This window comes from Nematolebias whitei, chromosome 14 (genome assembly GCF_014905685.2).
Source record: "Nematolebias whitei isolate Nwh7 chromosome 14, NemWhi1, whole genome shotgun sequence".
NCBI classification, from domain to species: Eukaryota; Metazoa; Chordata; class Actinopteri; order Cyprinodontiformes; family Rivulidae; genus Nematolebias; species Nematolebias whitei.
Genome location: NC_056511.1, coordinates 15824086 through 15831743, shown reverse-complemented (window position 1 = coordinate 15831743; position 7658 = coordinate 15824086). Strand labels below are relative to the sequence as shown.

At 40.5% G+C, this 7658-nt stretch overlaps 1 protein-coding gene and 1 long non-coding RNA gene across 2 annotated transcripts in view; both read right to left on the bottom strand.

The window, feature by feature from the left end:
- LOC119419951 (proto-oncogene DBL) overlaps positions 1-7658 on the bottom strand; it is a 44453-nt gene that overhangs the window by 6015 nt on the left and 30780 nt on the right. The window lies entirely within an intron of this gene.
- Positions 337-6792, bottom strand: LOC119419952. The gene is made up of 3 exons (XR_005187281.1): positions 6706-6792; positions 6421-6525; positions 337-456 (listed from the first exon to the last, which is right to left on the bottom strand). It is a non-coding gene; the product is annotated as an uncharacterized LOC119419952 (long non-coding RNA).

Below are 7658 nucleotides of genomic sequence, written 5' to 3'. Positions count from 1 at the left end.
CAAACAACCATTCACTCTCTCACTCACACCTAGAGACAATTTAGAGTTACCAATCAGTCTAACATGCATGTTTTTGGTCTGTGGGAGGAAACCAGAGTACCTGGAGAAAACCCATGCACGGAGAGAACATGCAAACTCAACCCAGAAAGGTCCCCGGACCGGGATTCAATCAGGCAACCATCTTGCTGAGAGGTGGCAACTTTACCAACTGCTCCACCGTATCGTCCCAAATAACACACGAAAAATAAATAAATAAAAAAACCACGGAAACAGTAGAATGCTGAGTCAGCAAATACTGCAGAAATGATGGCGCTGTACCTTTGGGAGATCCACTGTAGGGAAAGTAGTTTGAGTCGGTGTGATAAAGGTTGTCACAGTTAGAGGTGGAAAAACGACTGGAGTTGACCAGATTCTCATTGATCTTACTCCTGATCTCTGTTGGCGAGGCAGATATGTCTGAAGGAAAACAACAGGAGAAAAGAAAATCTGTCAAATGGGTTAAAAAAAGACAACTTGAATATTAACATTTCTATTTTAACCTCTGAACTTTCAGTCCTCCAGGGGAAAGTGCAGCCGACACATCATCAATCTAGCAATTATTTTTATTGTCCACCATCAAAAGGAAAAAGGTGATAATGCTTTAGTTTCTGTGTCTGTCATGTTAGCAAAATATCCAATGAACCACTGGATGGATTTTTGTGAAATTTAGAAAGTAATCAATGTCCAGGTACATGTAAAACTGGTAATGGGCATTTTAAGGAATCCCAAGCCTTTAGTATAAATTCATATTTTGCACTTTAAACCAACAGTTGTTACACATTTTGAGATTCGACTAAAAACTATAAATATAATAAGACAGGATGGGCTTGCAAAGCTTTTCAGTTTGCATATAAGTTAGCATTTAGTTTTTTATGACATCGTCTCGAAAGAGTAATGAAGGGATTCAAGCAAAAGTGATGGTGCCATTATAGCAAAGGTCATGTGTTGACGTCAATGTGACTTCCTTCTTTGGGTAGTCTATGGTTACACAAATTCAGCAGCAACAAGTGGTCTTAAAAAATTTAAATATATCAAATAGCATAGACTACAAAAATGTCCCACTATAAATAAAACAAAGACACAACAAAATTGCATTTCAAGCAGTTGCCAAGTCTGTTGATCACATACATTATGCTCCTAATCTGTAGCATTTATTTAGCTGATCGTGTTATTTTGGCTACGATGCATAAACTCTACTGTTACATGAGTCATTGCTCTAAATGTAAATTCCTGCACACAGCTCAGATCACAGACTGCCGGATCGCACCGAAGAGTTTGTCAGCGTTTTGCAGCGCGGCGTCAATCATGCCGAGGTCTTTCCGAGGAGCCGTAACGCTGCAGGAGCTGATGGATCGCCTACACACTCCGTATTTGGCACGGCTTCTCTCAGGTTTCATTCACATTTTGAAACATCAGCTGAATCTGTGATCTAAAATTTAATGTGGTGACAACTCTCAAACGTCGCAGCCCTCCTCCAGTGTCTGCTTCTTTACAGCTGAGCTTAGGCAAGTCATTATGGAGAAATGATAACATGACATGTCTTCAGTCTACTGATTCTGATGCAGGACTCTTATTTTATGAATTCAAAACTTCCCTGTGGATTTATTATCTCAAACAAAATAACGTCTCTTAAAACGGTGCTCAAAACTAAAACACTGATCTTCATAATGACTGTGAAAATATATCACAAACAAGTGGATGCATTTTAATGAAGCCTTCAGCTGAAATTCAATGAATATACATCTACCATGTTTTTCGGACTATAAGGCACACTTAAAATACTTTAATTTTCTCAAAAATTGACAGTGAGCCTTGTAATCAGGTGCGCCTTATATATTAACTCTGGTTGTGCTTACTGACCTCAAACTGATTTTATGTGGTGTTATGTGCCTGGGGCACATTGGCCTTATTATTTTGTCCTTGGGACACGTCTTGGGTTTTGGGTTGGCTGATTAGCCTTTAACTGTTTTGGGCTGTGGCCTTTTCCGCCCCACCTATTTAAGAGGCTGGTCCCAGGGAGCTCTTCTCCCCCATCTCCCCTTCCCCTTTTCCTTCCCTCTCTTTTTTTTTCTCCTCTCAGGCTCACTCTGTTTTGTGAACACTCATGTTCCCACATTTTTGGACCTCTCAGCCTCGCTCTCTTTTTGAACCTCCTTGTTTGGACCATTTTTTTGTGTTTTGCTGCCCGTTTTTTTTTCTGGGACCTTTGTTTTTTCTTTGTCCTGGAGCTGTGACCTGCTGTCGGCGGCCTCAGCCATCCATCCATTTTCTTTACCCGCTTATTCCATTTTGGGTCATGGGGGTCGCTGGTGCCCATGTCCAGCAATCACTGTGCGAGGGGCGGGGTACACCCTGGACGGATCGCAAGTCCATCACAGGGCCACATAGAGACAAACGAGACAAACAACAATTCACTCTCTCACTCACACCTAGGGACAATTTTAGAGTTACCAATCAGCCTAACATGCATGTTTTTGGTCTGTGAGAGGAAACCGGAGCACCCGGAGAAAACCCACGCATGCACGGAGAGAACATGCAAATTCCACCCAGAGAGGCCCCTGGACCGGGGTTTGAACCAAGGACCTGCTCGCTGAGAGGAAGCAGCTCTACCAGTTGCGCCACCGTGCTGCCCGCGGCCTCAGCCACCACATGTAATATTTGTTAATTTTTGTATGTTTTTTCTAGTAATTTTGACCTGGTGGGACCGGTAGTCCTGTTTTCGCACCTTCTTTTGTAATAGGTGTTTTTTTAGTTTTTTTTAAGATTTAGTCTGGTATCAGCAGCGGCTTCGACGGCCCTGTATAGGGTTGGCCCGCTGCTGTACCTTTTGGTTTGTTTTGGCCGGCTCACCAGGTCCTCCTTTAAGTTTGTACTTTGGGTTTTGTGTTGTTGTTTTTTTTGGTGGACACTGGAATTGGGGGTTTCTAATAATAATTTTTTTTTTTACAGGAAACAGCAGCTTTAATAAACTGAATGTTTTGAACCCTCATATTTGTGTCTCGTGTCCTCCTTTAATGTGTTATGTTCATGGAAAACATAACGTGGTTATTGAGAATGAGTTGAATAAAGTTTGATTATCTGACTGTTTGTTTCGCTTAATGCGCCTTATAATCTGGTGTGCCGTATGGATGAAAACAGACCCGTTCGTTGATATTGCGCCTTATAATCCAGTGTGCCTTATAGTCTGAAAAATACATTACAACTGATTAGCTTTTAGATTTACCTTGATTCAAGATGGCCGCCTCTATTACTGATCTTAAACAAATAAATGCTATATCTTGGCCAGTTTCCCAGAGATAAAGCTATAATTTAGCACAGTAGTAGCTGAGAGTCATTAAAAAAGACCACCAAACACATTGCGGGAGATTTTAATTTAAAATTTGGCTATTTATTGTTGTAGTTTCCTGTCTGTTAGTAAAAATATATCATGTAGACCAAAACAGATTTTATAGAACGCCCAGGAAATATTTGGGCGTACATCTACAGCTCATGAATTAAAATAAAGATGCCACAACTAAAAAATTTTAGCCAACACAAAAATGGCTATAACTCAGTTTTACAGAAGGTAAACTATAATTTGGTGTAGTAGTAGTAGTAATGCTAGATACCATTTTATATTGATGAACATGTTTTATTATTAGTACTTTTCATGCCAACTTTTCATGGACTTGTGCAGAATTGTTGCTAAATCAAGTCTGAGCAGGCCTTTTTCTATAGAAGTAGACTAAAGATCATCATTGGAAGGCTTCAGATGACAACGAAAGATTTAAATAAAGTATTCAGCATCTTACAGTTTTTGCCATAATCAAAGAAAGATCATTTGCTGAGAATGCGCTACAATAAACTCATGAATCAAGGGGCTGAGCAGGTAGAAAGCCTAACAAAGACAATAAAAATAACCCTGCAAGAAATCACCCAACCTTGTCTTTTATAGATGGGTGGTTTCCGGTAGATGTTGTTTTCCTCAGAAGCTGGGAACAGAAGAAAAGCCAGTTTTTAATGGTACACAACAAAATAAATTATGAAAGGAGAGGAGGAGGAGGCTAATCTGGATCTTCGTTCTGTCCCACCAAATTAGCTGAATCCATTAACAGTGTTCTGAACCGTAAAGCTGACAGCACGAGTGATAAACTGCATGGGGGAGGCTCTGCTGAGCATTCTGACAACCTGACATACAGAAAACACTGATTTACGCAGCCTCCAAAAGACAAGCAGACGGGAGAAAAATAAAGAGAGGAAAGCCGTTTAAAGGGGGGAAAAGGAGGAAAATAAATCTATCCTGGGTTGAAGGGACCATCCTCAACAAATATATGTGAGATCTGGTATTTTGAATGAAAGCATGCACCAAATGCATTCTGCTCGTTCGTATCAAACATGAAGGAAGTGCAGCTGTGGAGCTTGAAAAGGGGGAAAAAGATTTCTAAACAAAAAGCTGCACAAAGAGACGAACTGATGGCAGGCAAAGGGAATGACAACGTTTTCACTGCAAGATGCTCTCTAACGTGTTAAACATGCTGCTACGACCACCAGTTTTTCTTTTTATATGAACTAAATTGAATGTTTACAATAAGCTTCTTTTTTTTTAACTTTCTAATAGTATTAGTCGGACACTAAAAACAAATCAACTTTCCTGCTGACTTTGGGTCAAAATGACCAATGCCGTATGGAGCAGCAGGGGGTTAAAAATAACTGCTTATGATCAATAGGTACTGTTACTGTATGATTTTGTTTTATGTAAGCACGGGGGCTCAGCTGGAAGAATTGGTCATTCCCAGTAAGAAAGTTGCATGATCAAATTCTGGCCGGGGGCCTTTTTGGGTGGAGTTTACATGTTCTCTCCATGCATGTGTGGGTTTTCTCCGGGTACTCCAGTTTCCTCCCACAGACCAAAATCATGTATATTAGTCTGATTGGTAACTCTAAATTGTCCCTAGGTGTGAGTGAGAGTTTGTCTCTATGTGTCCCTGTGATGGACTGGAGACATGAACTGGGTTTACCCCGCCTCTCACACAGTGACATGGGTCACGGGATGCTGCTGCAGGACGTGGGCACCAGTGACACATAAATGAATAAGCAAGTGAAGATAATGGATGTAAACAGTATATTTACCTAATTTTAACACAATTTTTTGTCCTAATTTGGTTATTGTTACACAAATAAACTCCACAGAGTGTTAACAAGTTTCTGTCATTCAACCTTTATTTATACAGGTTACTCTCATTGAGCCTCGGGGACTGTTTTACAAGAGAGACCCGTCAACTCGTTTAGTCTGAAGAACTGGTAAAAAACCACCAGATTTATCTTGACAGAGAAACTGAAACAATTACATTGAACATTTTATTAAAGTTCATGCTCAATTATCCAGGTAAAAAAAAAAAATCCAACAAAGTTCAGTCAGGTCATCTGGACGATTTTTTTTTTTTTTTTTGAGACGTTTCATCCTTCATCCAAAGGACTTCATCAGTCTGAGGAGCCACAACAAACTCAGTCCCACAAGCAGCACACTCACATAGTGGGCCAACAAATTTGCTGGTGATAAGATGGTTTCTGGGGCCTGCCCTCTCCCCCATCGACTCCTCATTTATTCAACCTTTATTTAAACAGGCTAGCCTCATTGAGTCACGGGGACTCATTTACACGAGGGACATGTTCCAGACAGAACATATAAAGTACAGAAAACAATAACAGTAAACTACAGTAAAAATGCAGAATAAATAAGAGTAGTGTATAAAACAATAAATCAGGGTGCCATAAACAGGGTGAAATACTAAAAATAACAACATATTTGCTTTGATTTTTCTATTGACATTATCAAATGTTTGAAGCCCCTTAAAGTAATCAAGGTGGACAGCTTCAGTTCCTGTCGCAAGATGTTTCAGGTGACAGGAGCCGAGTAGGAAAAGGCCTTTTTGCCTGAGGCAGCCATTACCAAAGTGATTCAAAACATCAAAGTTCATGCTCAATAATCCAGGTTAAAAAGCCAACCCACTATGTGAGTGTGCTGCTTGTGGGACTGAGCTTGTTGTGGCTCCTCGGACAGATGAAGTCCTTTGGATGAAGGAGAAACATCTCAACAACAAAAAAGAAACCTGACTTAACTTTGTTGGATTGAGCATTATAGTTTTAAAAAAGGACTTCACTTTGAAAATGCTAATATAATTAATTGTGAGCACATATAAAATCAAAATAAAGATGTTTATTTTAAAGGCTTACATCTTATTATTGTGGTGATTAATGGATATAAACAGCAACAGTTTACAAAAAACAAAAAGCCACATGCCAGAGCTGCTGATAACAAGTATTTTATTTATAGTTTGAAGTGATAGGGGGTTATTTTGGTTGTTACACAGATCAGGGTTGGGGTTCAGATTAACAGCCTACCTGGAACATGGAAATGCTTTGGGACGTGGAGGGTGGAGGTGGTGGGTGTGGTACACCTGGGTTCTGGCTGACTGTAATAAGGTGAACTTCTGCCACTCTCAGTGCCTGCAGTCAGCCCAGGTAAGCACAGCGAGACAAACCAAATGCACGAATGGGCCCCAAACAGAAAGACACACAGGCTAATGAAACACACAACATGTGACGAAAGCTGAATGTCAAATGTTTGTGTGTCCTGAAGCTACACTCTATTTGCGTCTTGTCTGAAAGTGTGTGTTTTTACCTTACCGGGGCGATAATAATGCAGTGGGGATCCTCCGTGGTGACTGTGTGCAGGAGAGTTGGTGAAGGCAGAGCCGGATGAATATCTCGTTCTCAGCTCTACACCATCCAATAGATCCTGAGAAGAATGAACAGATTAAATCTTTGACTAATTCTCATTCACTGAACAGCTACTTTAAAAGACCATTTTAATCATGCTGACAGTGGTTTAATTATATGTAGTGGTTCTCCCAGCACTTACTCTGTTTATAGTACTAACTAGTCTACAGGATTAAAGTGGTGCTAACTATCTGAGGTCCATCATCCGATCAGGTTTTCCTACAGGAAGAGGGTCTTTCTTTTTTGTGGCCTGCTGCACCTTCACCAGTTTATTGCATGTGTTCACTGTTCTTTTACTTGGTAGCAGAACAGACCTTCCCCAATTACCGACAATTTTCAGAGCAGTAACTTACCACCATACTGTTGTGGTTTGTGAAGGAAAGTTCCACAACTGCAGTCATTCAAAGACTCGAGCAGAGATGATTTAATAACAAGATCTACAAGAACCAAAAATGCTGGTGTGACAGCAAAAACAACAGACGATAACAAAGGAGACTTCGAAAGGTGCAGAGGTGAACCAAATAAGGTACGGAAGCACAAAACCAGACTGCAGGTGAGGTGAAGAAGACTGAGATCCCGAGAGACTAAATAGACTGGTGCTGATGAGGCAATGGGAGACAGGCAGTTTAATGGTACTGGAGACCAGGTGTATGTAGGCATGGCAGGACAGGGGAGCAGAGGCTGACAAAGGAACTGTATTGAGATTGGCTGGAAGCAGAAGGAGGGAATGGGGAAAACTGAACACAAAGAAAATGTAGAAAATAAACATCACAGGAAACACACACCAACAAGAAGTCTCAAAAGATAAACAGAAGGAAACAAAGAACAGTAGCATGAAAAATCTGAACTAAGTATATATA